This window comes from Patagioenas fasciata, chromosome 1 (assembly GCF_037038585.1).
Source record: "Patagioenas fasciata isolate bPatFas1 chromosome 1, bPatFas1.hap1, whole genome shotgun sequence".
NCBI lineage: Eukaryota > Metazoa > Chordata > Aves > Columbiformes > Columbidae > Patagioenas > Patagioenas fasciata.
The window spans coordinates 32,888,377-32,903,796 of record NC_092520.1 but is presented as its reverse complement, the minus strand read 5'-3'; the positions used below and the strand labels follow the sequence as shown (position 1 = coordinate 32,903,796).

Sequence of the window (15,420 nt, the reverse complement as noted above, 5' to 3'; positions counted from 1 at the left end):
CACTAATAGAAAAAGTGTGGGGGTTGTCACTTTGCTTGTTAGCACACAGATCACTAAAGGGAGGAAGGGCAGGCAACAGAGCCACTTGGGCACTTGCAGCAGGCCTGGGTGAGGACTGTGGCATGGGAGTCTCCATGCAGACAAACACCATGACAACCCCCAGGGGCAGTGAAGGCAGAAGGTTTCATACCCAAGCGCAGGTACGAGATGCAGCAAAAGGGAGACATAGCCCAGGGCTGCAAAACAGAAAAAAAAAGAGAAAACCAGGAGAATTTTTAACAAGCGGTGCTATTTCTGTATTGCACAAGAGCCGCACAAGTCACGCTGAGCCTTCTGTGATTGTCGTACATATGTTTAGACTAGAATTTCAGGAGAGGGCAAGAGAGAGTCCCAGAACTATGGGAGCCCTTCTACTTATAGCTATGAATTAATTCTAATTAGCCCTGGAAATGAGCCTCTCTGGCTCTTTGTTCTCTGAAATTGTGCTTTTCAGATGCAGGCTTCTCAATTAGCAGCTAATTATGATGGTCTTGCCTCCTTGCGGCTAGAGGGGGTATAAAAAAACACAGCCCCTGACAGCTGTTGGAGCTTTGCCTTCAGCTTCAGCAGCGGAATTATTGATATCGATTTCAAGGGTCTTTGGCTCTAGCCCATAAATCCCTGACAGACCTGAAACAACGTTATTTGTGACACTGCTGAGAATTATTTGATAGTGTGAGCTCTGGAAAATACACGACATTTCCAGCTCTCGCCAAACATAGTGAACACAAAAATAGACAAACTGTGTGTCTGACAGTCTGTCCCTCCTCTTCTTTTCTACAGCAGCGAATAGGAACTTTTGGACAATGATACTGATAGGTCTAAGCACCCTTAACCCAGATCCAGATCTAGTATGCCTTATGCTAATGACTCCAATTATCCATTTCTCCATGGGCCACCTCCAGTTTTGTAGATTACTGCAAGCCCAGCAAAGAAGCTTTTTAGCCCTGTGACAAGTAGGTTTGGTTCTGGAGCCACGGGCTTGGCAGATGGGATGAGGAGGAGATGCAGTTCATAAAAAGATCAGATTTGTGCTACTGGGGCAAGACCCTGAAAGCCCACCTCACCCCATGTGCTATCACTGTTAATGATGATAGGACATGCTGCCTAGGGAGTTTAGTGAGTACAACCCTGCTTCTTCCCCAAGTATCTCTTTATGAACCTGTTGTCCATGAATTTATCCAACCACTACTTGAATTAGTTGGTAGTACCTGTACCCACAACCTTCTGCAGGAATAAATCCCAGAAGTTTGCTGCTCATTGTAAAAGAAATAGGCTTTCTTTCATCTGTTTTAAGAGAACCTCCTAGTTCGATCATCATTTTTCCAGCATCGCCCCTCACTTTCAAGCTGCATACAGTTCCTTCTGCATGCAGGGGGAGAAAACGGTTTGTTGGTTCTTTAATCTGTGTGTACTAGGGTCTGTCTATACAAAATGTATCTGCTGAAGGACATGACAGAATCATACTAGCATCACAATTCTCAGCTACTTGTAGATGTACAGTTCTCAGATAACTGGAAATACAGTCTGTTCAGCAGTTCTCACGTTCTTCTTGTATGATGGTTTCACTTTGGGTCTCAGCGGAGCAGTTGTTATTTGATATTTCCTGGGTAATACCAGAGGGGGTTAGCAGTACTGGAAGGACACTGTTTTAAGATAAAATTTCTTCGCCATAAAACTAGAGATAAGACAAACCCTAGCTCCAATCAGCCACAGACTTCCCCCACTGTAGATCCACATCTGGATATTAACTTAATGCAGATGTCAATTATTTCTGTGCTGCAGTGGACAGACTCTCCAGACCCAGACTAAATTTCAGCTCCAACTAAATCACAAATCCTCAGTCTAGAGCATGTATCTGTGAAAGCCAGGAAGCCTAACACCAAATAGTAGGTAATAGCACCTCCTTCCACATATACAAGACACAGCTATGAAAACTTGTTTCCATATTGCAGGCAGTTAAGAGATGAAGTGTATATATTACTACTATAGCATTATAGCTCATAGTATGTTGTAATTTCTCTCCCAATGCAAAAATCTATGTCCTGAAGGGAAAACAATCAATCAACTTTAGACTAAATTAGATTACAAAACTTTTATGTTATCAAATAATCTCTGTGAAGATTTCTAGCATTTCTGTTTCCTACCAAAAATCGGAAGGATCGCAGCAGCAAATGAATGTAGTTTGGCTGATTTAGGCTGAACTGTGTGTAACTTGTCATCAGCTATGTTGTTTTGGATCAGATGGAGTGGCTGAAGATAGGAAAGTACAGGGAAAGGTTGTCCAGGGGGTTTGCTTCAAAAACAGGTTAGACAAAGAGCAGTCAGAAAAGACAGTGATAAACCTGATCCTGCTCTGAGCACAGAAAGGAACAAGATAACTTCCTGAGGTCCTCACCAGGCTAATTTATGTGGTTCTATAAAACAGCAATAAACTAACAAAGTCAAAGTCTCTGTTTTCATTTCACATAGCACTTCCCAAGTTTGTCTGCTGAGCAAATTTGCCAAGTTTGCTGCCTCTCCGAATGATATACTTATTAGCAAAAGAATAAGCTGCTTCAAAAGGGACAACATACAACACCTGGACAGAAATATGACTGTAAACAAAAATCTTCTCTAAGATTGTGACATCCAAAGGTTCATCCTCAGCAATGTACTTCAAACTGATTATAACAGTGGAAAAACAATGGCAAGGGGAAGGAAGGAAGGAAGGAAGGAAGGAAGGAAGGAAGGAAGGAAGGAAGGAAGGAAGGAAGGAAGGAAGGAAGGAAGGAAGGAAGGAAGGAAGGAAGGAAGGAAGGAAGGAAGGAAGGAAGGAAGGAAGGAAGGAAGGAAGGAAGGAAGGAAGGAAGGAAGGAAGGAAGGAAGGAAGGAAGGAAGGAAGGAAGGAACACTGTATACTCCACATGTACCAGCACACCAGGAAAGCTCCACTCCAACAACTCCTACCTGTCACAGTAAAAGGAAGAAGGAAAACTCTCATTGAAAATTCTCATTGAAAGGAGAAACTACAGCAGAGAGACTGAAAGCAAGTATGTGTGCAGTCGTGAGAGAAATGTGTGCAGTGCTCTGTAGTGTTCTTAATATTACGTTTTTTAAATTACTGTGTTAGAAGCCTTCCCAGACAAAAACTACTGAGATCTTCTATAAAACTCGGTGTGACATAAGCCTGTGAATTAAAATATACTTAGGTCTCTTTTCTGCCCCTCTTCCCTTGTCAAATCCCTTTTATTACTTCCAGATATAACAATGCCCATGTTACCATTGAGTGCTAAGAACAAGTTTCCATCCCTGAGAAGTCACCCTCCATCAGCTGAGCTGTAATCACTGATCTTACACAAGCTTTCAGCCTGCCTCATCCGCAGAGTAAAACACAAGAATTTAAGGGAGCCCTTTTAATCTGGCAAGGGAGGCAGGCTAAGGGCATACACATGGTTAATTACTATGGTTCAGCCAACAGGCAATAACTCATTAAGCTGCAGTAACTCGACTATGTTTGATCATGTGCTTTATGCCCCAAGGCACTTCATAAGTAAAGCAGTAAAGTCAGGTTATCTGCCATCTCCATTTCTCTCTCCCTCTCTCTTTCTTTTTTTTTTTTTTTTTGTCTAACCACAGAAAATCGTGGTTAAACCACAAAGGATAATTTCTGAACACAGAATAGTTCACCACCTTCCTCTTTTTGCAGACTAACTGTGCTTGAAGATTGTTATCCTGTCTCCATTCAGCCTTGCCTTCCCCAGGCTAAATACAAATGCTTTGCCTCTCTCCTCGTTGGCACAGCTCCGTAGATGTTTTGTAGGCTTCCTCCCTGATGCCTTTCTCTCCTTGGGGCTGTGGCCACATCTTTCCTGAGGTATGATGCCAGAAACCAATCTCACTGATCCCGCCGAAGGGATTATCCCTCTGTGTCTCACAGGCGACATCCTCATCTGTCGAACGCAGCCTGATGTTCCTTCCTTCCACGGCTGAGTCATTGCTCCCTCAAAACCTCCAGCTCCCTCGTGGCAGAGCTGCTACCTGGCTGCTCTCTCCCACCGTGTGCCTGCGGAGCTGATTATTTCAATGTAGGTGCAGATTTGCACTTGTCTTCACAAAGTCACATTCTGTTTATTTCCAGACCATCCCTCTAATTACTGAAATCTCCTGAGCGCTAATCTTCTCCTCCCTAGTGTCTCTTGCTGTTGGCTAAAACTTTAACAAAGGGACTCTCTACTCCTTCATCCAAATTATTGATGAAAATACTGAATAGTCCTGAACCCAGGCCATACCCCTAGGGATTCAGCTCAATAAATCTTTCCAGTTTGACAGTGCTCACCTGCTCTCTGAGTACTCACAGTAATTTCATTTAAACATTTTCCCTTTGATTTTCTTACAAGAAAACTGCTTCTCTAAAGGTTAATACATTGTAGCTGCACCTTTTCCCTGTTATGTGGGCAACAAGAAAACCTGTATTTAATATTTAATGCTAAGATAAGATGTAGAAGGGAAACTAACATCCATACGCCAGACCTGACTTCAGCCAGCTTCTGTTCGTGGAGGATTAGGATGTGACCAAATGTCACGGCCTGCCTATTTCAAACCCATTTCAGCACTCACCAAAAGCATCTTCTGGTGGTCCCCATCGCAAATAAGATGATGGGCAAAACAGATTTGGGAATAGGATAGTGTAACAGTTCCTAAATTGCAGGCTTCCCAACTTCCATGATATTTGGATCAGGCCTGTATGAGTCCAAATTCACTTTCCAACTCCAAATATAAGGGATATGTTTCCACCAGCAATCTCCACTCTTGCATAGGTAAAATTGCTGAGCTTTGAACTCAACATTAGAGTGGGTTGTTTGTATTTATACAAGGGGAAGGAAGTTCATTCCCTTGTGCTCTAGTAATTTTGTGATCTGTTTAATGAAATACAGGAAGATGCTGGGTAGCAAACCTAGATATACAGAAAACTTTTTGTGCTTTTCTCATCATCCTGGAGCATAAGAGCAGCAAGAATGTAAAAGAAAATATAACCCTAAACACCTGTTTTATTGCATGACATGGTAATAAAATATTGCTCATTTAAGCAAGAGCCCTTGAACTGCTGACTAGAGGAGCCCTTCCCTCTCCATAGGTTTTTACAGGCATGCTAGAGAGTTTATGTGCTTAACTTAGTCATTTAAATTTAGATACCTAGAGTAAACATCACAGACTCCCCTCCTCCCTCCCAGAATAAACACTTCATGATGACATAAAACCATTCTCTTTAAAAAAGAACTGGTATTGCAAGGAAAAAGATATGAGAAAAAAAGCATTTCACTCTTCAATGTGGTGGTTGGTTTTTTTGTTCTTATAATGTCAGTTGTGCGTAATAACTGAATGGGAACCGATGCAAATTAAGCAAGAGCATTTCTGATCACTGGCTGAGCGCTCTTATTGTGCTAACGAGAAACTGAACTGTAAAATCAAGTCAAAATATATTTTCCGTGGTTCCCAGTGGAAGTCAAAGCAAACACACATTGGTACTTCCTCTTGCTCCACAGGCAGCTTGGCGCCCCTTTCATTGACATCGAGTCCTGCCAGGAAAGCCCATCAGGTCTTTCAGGTTCCCACTGGCAGAAAAAGTACCGCTCTCGTTGCACCAACGTTTGGAAAACAGAGAATGTGCTGAGTCTCAATGTCCTTCGAGTCTCCATAAATCACTCATAGAAAAGAGTGGGGATTAGTTGGGCAGCACATTGTATGCCCAAAAATGGAGCTGAAGGAGGACCTCCAGAGTCGCTATACAGGGATTTCATCACGAGGAAGGGAGGCTGAGCAAACAGCAAGGATGCTCTGTTACAACAACATCCTGCCCTTGCAAAGAGGAGAATGGCTTTTGAGCGAATGACAGAGCTTTGGATCTCAGCTCCCTGAGGCAAGTTCAGGCAAGTTCAGGCTCATTGCTTTTGTGCGATGGGAAGTTTGGGTTTACTATTAGATTGAACTCAAAAGAGCCTTGCCAAGTTTGAAAGTTCATGATGTTTCAAGCAAAGAAAGGAAGTGTCTTACCTCTTAGAGAGGCTAGTCTCTCCGTTATGAAACAGGCTAGGAGTTAATTAGCTCTCATTCCCGACGATGAATGAAAGATGGCTGAAGAATAGTCTGCTGAAACCTGGAGGCAGATCTGCCCTTCACAGCTCGCAAGCTAGGGCACTGTCGCGTTTCTCCTCGGAGTGAAATTCCTATTTCCCGGGTTTGCTTTCTCTGCTGCAAATGAGATAAACATTGATACAGTGCAGAGCAAACAGAGTCCACTGTGAGGCTCATCAAGTGATTACTGGCTACTCAAACAGAAGAAGACAGGATGATAATTAAATTCATACAACCTCAAGTCTTGCCCCCATGCTTGCAGCTCTTTCTCACCCTCCTGAGACTCCGTCTTCATGCCAGCTGGGCACTTGCCTCTATTTGAAGGCTGTCCCAGCACCTTACTGCTTTCAAGCCAGAGGAGACATCCTCTAGTTTCCAGCCTTAGGTAACAGCAAACAGTCCAGACCCATTTACTTTTGTGCCAATCATCTCCCCGGCTTAAATAGTTTGTGTCCTTCCTTTTGGGTTACCTGCGTTATTTTGATAGACATCAACCAACTCTCAGCTTCATTTTCACTAAGGAAAGCAAGCCAAAGCTTTTTATTCACCTTTTAGCAATTAGATATTTTTTTCCCTTAGCTCAGTTTTATATCCTTATCTGATTTGATTTCAGTAAAATTTCTCTCTCTTAAAAGTGAATAATTGGAGTTGAGTAAGTCAGAGCTTGCCAGCATCTTCGTTAGAGCTCAGTATATCCTTCCTCCACACTAGCTTTCATACCTATTTGGGCTGGTTTTAATTTTTCATAGTCACCTCACATTTGTTCTTCAGTCACCCATAGTTGAGTCCGGTGCTCAGTTCTCTCCAGGCCAGATGACTTTCAACAGACAAATTTCCCAGAGCATAGTACAAAATTTCCTTTGTGCATCACTTTGCTGTTCTGTGTTACCCCATCTCATCTCACACATTTTACCCCGCTCCTCAAACTTAATCAGTTCCTTTCAAAACCTGCCCATATGCTACTCCGTAATGACAGCACATTAAAGCAGGGTTCATAAGTACACTCCCATTTGTCTGTGCCAAAACCAGTCATGCAAGTATTTAAGAAAACCAAAGCTAAGACCTGTCTGTAAGGAATGCTACTGGCAAGTTCCGTCTGACTTGATGCTCCCCTAAAGTACAAAAGCTGTTTCTCACTGTGAGTCAAACCTTTACCCAACCCGTCATTCTTACACTAATGTCCATTTTCGTTAGCTTTTCTGAAAATTTTCCAGGTATCTCTATATCAAAATAATCTGTTGAAATTCAGCTATATTACATGCCTAGAAAATCAATTTTCTATCAGTCATCTGCCAGTCTTTCAGTTGTCTATCAGATGAGGCTGCCTTGAGCTACCCTTGCTAAACTCAGTCTAAATTTAACAGGTGTTTGTTGTTTTTTTTTTCTCCTGAATACTCTTTTATTTTTCATTTGTCCTTCAAATTTTGTTCTAGGTCTTTTCTAATATCAAGACTACAGTGGTCAACAGGCTAGGAATAATTTCCTGTTTTCTAAATCTGGGTTAGCACCTCTGACTGAGTACTTTACAGAAAAAGTAGTTACTGTTGGATTAACAATTCCCTGTTGTTTGATGAATGACTCTTTAGGGTCCTCAGATGGAGATGATTGAGGTGATCTTGTCTATGCGGTAAGGTAAGGTAAGGCATATATATATAGGTGTATAAGGTAAGGTAAGCACTGACCACACTGCTTTGTTTTTCACCTGTGGTGTGGTCCCTTGAACTTTCATGCCCTAATTCCTGACAGCGTTCTTGGTTTTACCCAAAATATTTAACATCTGTTTATAAAAAAACTGAATTATGGTGGTTTTTTAGCCTGATTCACTATCTGAATATCTCTTGCACTTGCCTCTTCCCTTACTACTTCCTTACTTACCTCTTGTCTGCTTTCTGTTTATGCCTCAGAAAGGACTTTGCTGCTTGCTGTCCTTGTTGGGTCTAACTCAGCTTGATTTACAGCAGCTTCCTCTGTATGTCAACCCATGGAGACCCCTTCGCTTCTCCCAGTTTTTCTTTGGTCTCTGCTCCTACCCCAGTGTCCCTCTGTCACTTGTCCAAGTAGGTCTGGAGCTTTCCCTTGTGAAGTCCGTCCAGTGAAACCCTGCCTTTGGTGTGTCTTGCTTCAGGAAGAGCAGTGTCAAACCCGGATTGGGGATGGGGGGGATGTCCCAGTGGCTGAGCACATGGCACTTCCCTGGCTGGGGAGGTGCCACCTCCTCACAAACATCTCTGTGACACCCATCGATGCACAGGAGCCACCTCCATGCTGCTGTGCTCCACCTGATGTGCTTTTCTGGCTCTCCAGCATCTCTGTCTTGTCTTAGTCACAGATCAGCCCCGGAGCAGGCGTTAGAATAAAATAGGAAATACATCTCCCAGTTCAACACTTCCCTGTCTGGCGTTTGCTTGTTCAACAAGGTGTCTTATTCATTAAAATGGCTTTTCATCCCCACAGCTCTCAGCTTTGGGTGAAGAAAAGGGGACAGGTGTGTGTGTCCAAAGCACAGAGAAGTGAAAGCTGCTTTTCCTCCTTGCATTGACAGCACTCACCCGGGGTAGCATAACTCTGAAAGAGAGAGGTGGCTGTAAACAAGAGTCAGGCTAAAGAAGACTGAAGAAATTCACTCCTCCTATTGCAAATTGGGATGCTCAGATCATCCAAGGCTGTGCCATACATTTTGGAAATATTTTTCTCATCTTGTGTGTATGGGAAGGTCAAACTTAAAATGCCTACCTCAAAATAAAGGTTAGATCGAGCAATGACCAAGTCAAATAATGCAAAATTTTACATAGGAAAAGCTGTGCCATTGCCATCAGCCCGTTTTATCTCAGCTACAGCTACTCCTCTCTTTTTCAGGAGTTGGTCCAGCAAATTGCTTTTTTTTTTTTCCTGGCGATCTCCATCTATTGGATCCAGGAAGTGCTCCTGCTTGCGTACTTGTTGCTTGGAGCATCCTTCCCAGTGATGCTGTAGCTGCAGCATCATCAGGCTGAGGGAGCTGGGTCTCTTTAGCTTGGAGAAGACTGAAGGGTGACCTTATTAATGTTTATAAATATGTGAAGGGTGAGTGTCACGAGGATGGAGCCAGGCTCTTCTTGGTGGCAACCAATGATAGGACAAGGGGCAATGGGTACAAAGTGGAACACAAGAGGTTCCACTTAAGTATGAGAAGAAACCGTCACAGTGAGGGTGCCAGAGCACTGGAACAGGCTGCCCAGGGAGGTTGTGGAGTCTCCTTCTCTGGAGACATTCAAAACCCGCCTGGACACCTTCCTGTGTAACCTCATCTGGGTGTTCCTGTTCCAGCAGAAGGATTGGACTGGATGATCTTTCGAGGTCCCTTCCAATCCCTGACATCCTGTGATTCTGTGATCCCACAACAATGTCCTGTTCCGGGAGGCTGAGCAGCCATTTGGTCTCTGCTGGTGTCTCCTTTCCAGCACTCTAACTCTGAATGCTGATGTGGCAGCAGTGTTGACGTTACATGCCAGACCAAATGAATGGCCAAAAAATATTTTTATTATTTTGAAATGCCAGAGTGATTTCACATCCAGCTGGCACTAATTATATATCCTCCTCCCCCCTGCCCCTCTGTTTTTTTGTGTTTTTTTTTTTAATACTGTCCTGATTTCACAGGCTGTGATTGTTTCTGCAGCCCCTTCTCAGGCCAGAGCTTTTGAGAAGGGGAAAAAAAAAAAACACAAACAAACACGCAAACAAAACCAAACGAACAAAAAGCCCCCCCAGTTTGGGTTCTTTCCTGCATTGATTTAATTAGCTGCCCATCACTTTCACAATGAATGTGCTAGTGCTGTCATAAGGCATATGCTGTCAGTGGGATTTTCTTCCCACCCTTGCTCTTTAAACATAACCAGAAGTTCCTATTTCTCTGTAATGAGAAGCTGAAAAAAAATCCCAGCCTGGACTGGCACTGTCTCAGGCACCAGATACACCCCTACTTGATAAGAAACAAGCAGACATAGAATGGTAGAATCATTTTGGTTGGAAGAGATCCTCAAGATCATCAAGTCCAACCATTAACTGAACTCTGTCACTAAACCATGTCCCTAAGAACCTCATCTATGCATGTTTTAGACACCTCAGGGATGGTGACTCAATCACTTCCCTGGGCAGCCTGTTCCAGTGCCTGGCAATGCTTTCCAGGAAAAAAAAACCCTAATATCCCATCTAAGCCACCACTACCACAGCTTGGTGACTTTTCCTCTTGTCCTATCACTTGCTGCTTGGGAGAAGAGACGAACACCCTCCAAACAGGCTCAGACAAAGCTCACACTTTGGGAATCTGGCCCTGGCCATCCTTATTGGATGCATCCCTTTGTTCAGTGTCCAAAACTTTGTTAATTTTGTTTTTATTAGGTGATTACCTTGGCCCTGGCTTCTTTCTGTGAAATGCAGTGGGACCCACTGCCCCCTCCTGCCTGTGTCCCCTGACCAACAGAGAAGTCTGAGGGCGATGGAGAAGTAGTGGGGAAGGAGAGCGGGTGAACAAACACCAGGCCCTCATCTTCCCCTGGCACCGCCACGCAGCCTACACCATATTTTTGGAGAATTCATCTTATGTTGCCTTGAATACATCTACTATTTGAATCGTAATTACCTCACTAGGCAAAGTACCCTGTTATCTGATGTCCTTTCTGATGAGCATTTTTTTCCAGCAATGTGAACTCAGTTGGACTTCTCCTAAGCACCAGTCATTTATTCCTCTTTCTGCTTGTGGTACCCAGCATTAGTAGATGCTTTTTTCTTCCACATAATTGTTATCCACCCAGTAGCTGTTTTCTTCCACCCCGGTGTATCAGTGTGGGGGGAAAGACTGAATTTGTAACTGATATTTTTAAGCCTTTTGCACCTGCATGCTTTTTATTCAAACAAGAAACTTCAAAATTTAAAAGCTGTACAAAGGGCTACAAATTAAAATGGAGACAAGCCTTTTGAGTCTGTGAAGGCAGATGATTCGGATATGTGGACAGCAACCTTTAAAACAATCTGCTCTTGCATGCTTTCAAAAGGTACTCAACACCCATCCCAAAGTTACGCAAGCTGAAACTTCAGAAAAATATGACTAGAGGAAAACAGAATAACATGGAATATCTCTTCCTCCCCAGATCGTTCCTGAGGTTTCAAGTTAATGCTATTAGAGCCCTCAAAACTGAGGAGAAATGCCCTAAAATTAATAGGAAATTTTGTAACTAACCAACAAAGAGATTTCAAAGCCAAAGTAATCTGATTAAATTCTCTGAATCCAGTTGGCATCCTCCCATATCACTCTGTATCAGCTGCAATCTTTTAATAGCACAAGCCGTGAGGTACAAAAATAATGCGCCACAATGGCATACGGTTCCCTGAAATACAATTAAACTTTCATTAGTCGAATTATCCCATAAGAATAATCACTTTTGGCTGAATACAGTCATATTCCATAGCCTTTTGCATATGCCTGATCTAAAATATTTGCCACAGTTAAAAAAAAAAAAAAATAGAGTAAGAAAACCCTTAAATGCAGTGGTTATAAAAATCAGCCTTTCCTTGAGGATGTGAGAAGAGGAAGGGTAATTACCCAGAAAGGGTGTCTGGAAATTCAGCGCCCCCCTCTATCCTCTTCTTGACATCAGACTGAGCGGCTTAAGCAACAACAGGAGCAAAACTGTGTCTTGCTTGCTTTTTTAATTTTTTTTTTCCTTTTTTCTTTTTTGATACAAACCAGTGCTGCTCAAAGGAAACGAGCGCTCCTACGTGCTGATGTGCTGGAACCTATGACATGAGAACAGAACTGTTTTCATAGTTAAGGCGTGATCTCTACACTTCCCCCAGACTTTAACCAGAAGCCTTACGCAGATGCAAACAGACCAAGAGGATGTTGCCTGGCTTGTCAAAACCCAGTGTTTGGCACAGCAAAAACCAGACCTTCCTCTGAAAAACACCAGCCCAGCCACAGGGTTTCCATTTCAGGAGTCAGTTCCATTTGCATGGGAAAGGGTAGAGTTGAGTGCAAGGCAGGGGTATGGGGTGGGGGTTCAGCTCCAGCCAGCCCCCTCCTCTTTCCTGGCTGCAGTAGATCCCAAGAAACTGGATTCACCCTGAAAACTTGGAGGTTTTGCTTATTTTTAGATGCCTTACGTAATTTCAGCAGCAGCTGAACGCACCTGTGATGGCTGAGTTGCACAGATCCTTTCATGGTATTGTTGCAGGGATCTTCAGAGGGAAATGTACAGCAATGAACACATTGTGTCATAGAACGAAATTTAAAAAAACCCTCAGAAAGCACAGCCTTGGTGTGGGAAAACATCGGGAATGAAAAGCAGAAACACTGGGTGGTTGTGAGCACTGTAAAAGGAGCAAAATATGCACATCAGAGGTGAGGGGCAATTTACTCATCGAGATTAGTTGCTATTAGGACCTGAAGCCCAGATCAGTAAAAAGATCAGTGAAAGCAGTACCTGTGGGAGGACTCTTTTTTTTTCCAGACCAAACCACTGGGATTAAGAGCCCCTCCACACATCACATCTGTGCTGGAGGCAGCCACAAGATTCCTCCTTGCCCACACACCCAAAAACGTGCATGGATCCCGCATTTACAATACTTAGTCAGACATTTAGGGTTTTCTTTCAGTCTCAAGACCCAGATCTGCTCTCCTTCTTGATGAACAACTGCAGTCCCTTGGAAACACAACAACTGTGTCCAAGGTAGGGGAGTGAAGGTCTGAGCCTGAACACAGAACTGTGGCACTAGGAGCCCAACCCTGACTAGACCAAACCAAAAGCTTCAGTTGCTGGCTAACCCCTGCAGCACTTCCAAGAAGCCTGGCATCCCCCTCCTGCAAGTGACCCTGAGAAGTCCCCCAGCAAGTAAACTGAGGGTTGGTTTTGCCTGAGCAAAGGAGGAGGCGAGTTCAGCTTTCCACCAGCTTCCAGAGCTGCTCCAGCAGTTTCCCACTGAACACTCCTATTCTACCTGCAAAATACTTAATGGCACATTTCCACATGGATAGGAAAGATAATTGATTTAATTAAATATCAAAGATCCCCTTATTTTGATGCTGACCTAAAGCACATGGTACTCCTGGCAGGGGTTGTGTCGGTTCCATGGACTTCAGGATTAACTCCAGTAGCTCACGTTGCTCAACTTCACTTCCATGAATTCTCCTGGAACAAATCACAAACAATTTTGTAAGTGTTTGGGAGAAAACAAGGAGTTTCTTAACAGCCAGCATGCATCAAACTGACCTAATTGTATTGGGTTATGTCAGGCCAATTTAAATTTGTTTTCATAACAAGATAGTGGAAGAATTAGTAAATGTCACATATCTTGACTTTTCAAAGTTGAAAAAGTATGGTCCAGATTAAATTATATGAGGTGGTTACAAGAGTGGCTGGAAAATCACAGAGAGTAGTTCTTGGTGCCCTAGTCTCACCTCACAATAAGACTGAAAGGACATTCAGGCTGTGGTCTGTCCCAAGTCTGATGTCACTCCACATTTTCAGTAACAACCTGGGAATGGAAAAGAAGGGACATTTGCTAGTGACATGAAGCTGGAAGAGGCTGCATGTAAATTAGTGCACAGATTAAGAACTAAAAAATAAAATAAATTAAGAAATCCCCTGCAAAACAGTTTGACTCAGTTTTGAGTAGTCAAATACGAAGTTCTGCATTAAACAGCAAACACAACTTCGCAAAATCACACCAGGGAATTACCAGGTCAGGAGCAATTTTGGAGAAGTGGGCTACAGGTTGAGCATAACTCAGTAATATCTTGTTGCTGTAAAAAAAGGTAAGTCTTGTAGGGGATATACAAACACAAGTGTCCCAATGTGAAAACACAAGATAATTCTGCTCTGCTTGAAGATCTTCTCTCAAAGGTCTCAGTGCCCAGTTTGGGCAACAGTGTTTCAAACACAATCTGTATGATGGGTGGGCCAAGCAGAGACAGGTCAGAGAGGGGCAGCCAGGTCTAAAACAAAATTATTTAACGGTAAAAGTAAAAAGTTAAGCATTGTGGCATGGGAGGCTTTCTAAAACTGAAGATAAGGAAGTGCTGGAGAAGACTGAGAAAGCTGTGGTTTCTCCATCACTGCAGGTCTCCACTACGGACAGGTGGGCAGATACCTGTCAGAAAGGACATTAAGCTGGGGAAGAAGATGGATGAGAAGTTGCCCCCCTGCAGAGCAGAGGTATGTCCTGGGACTGCAGACAGCACTTGGGAGACATCAAGTCGTGAAGCCAGACCCAGGGCTTGAAAGGACCAGAACGCTGTCCTAAAAAACATAGCAGGGGTCGTCCTTCCCTGACTTCAGATCTGCTTGTATGTTGCAGCAATGTGCTATATACATAGCAGAGGGACCACCTCTGAAAGGTAATGTAGCTGACACTGGTGTAGAAGAAAAGATGTTGGCAGGGGAAAGAAAAGCAATAGGTAATCTCCAATGAAGCAAATAATTAATTACCTATCCTGGAACATAAAGTTGGGGAGGATTGTAATGTACCATAAAATTGTATCAATGAGTCTGTAGTTCATGCTATCCAGCAAAGCTGCAAGTTTAAGTTTGTGGATGTATTTAAGTCTCCCAGCTCTGAAGTAAGCTGCCTCTATTTCAAACCTGAAGAAGGATTTCTGAGCATCAACTTTTTATACTTTTTTGAAGATAAACCAATTAGTCTTATTAAAGGTGCGATCTGTATCTCACCATCACCTTGCCATCTTGCCTTGGATAACAGAAGTGTCTCTGTTTTATGCAATAATGGAAGGAATTATGGAAAATGGGCTGGAAGGGTCCTTTTGCCCATGGAAGGATTAAACACATTTATCACATTTTTTCTGAATTCCCTTTTCAAATGATCTCAAAAAATCTGCAGCAATGGAGATCCTGCACATGTCCTAGGCAGTCTGTTCAGATGCTTCATTATCCTTTGCTGCAGACAGCATTTCCTAACACCTAACCCATATTCCCACTGATGTAGGGAAATTAAGGCCATTACGTGCTTTACACAAGACACTCTTGTTTACATACTTAATACACTATTGGTTCTCCTTTTTTTGAGAAATCGTAATCATACTGTCTTTATCAACTAGATTGTTCCTAAAGGTAGTTTTCCCTTTTGTCCCTTTCCATAACCTGACAAAAATAAGGCAGTGTACAGCCAGGGTACCACACAGTCACAGTGATGTAGCCTTTGAGCCCTCTTAAATATACAATCAGTTATTTCACCTCTTCATTGTCAGACAAAAACAAAAGCCAAATCAGACTCAAA

General features: G+C 43.0%; 1 long non-coding RNA gene across 3 annotated transcripts in view; it reads right to left on the bottom strand.

Annotated features, from left to right (window-relative positions):
- Positions 1–13,664, bottom strand: part of LOC139827492 (uncharacterized) — a 34,917-nt gene extending 21,253 nt beyond the window's left edge. For 2 of the 3 annotated variants that reach the window (XR_011738070.1, XR_011738071.1), the window contains exons 1-3: positions 13,586–13,664; positions 13,216–13,316; positions 6,073–6,270 (exon numbers count right to left, since the gene is read on the bottom strand). This is a non-coding gene — a long non-coding RNA (uncharacterized lncRNA). Of the gene's footprint in view, positions 1–6,072; positions 6,271–6,906; positions 6,985–13,215; positions 13,317–13,585 lie in introns of those variants that run through there. The other variant, XR_011738076.1, reaches the window with a different exon arrangement.
- Positions 13,665–15,420: the final 1,756 nt, after the last annotated feature.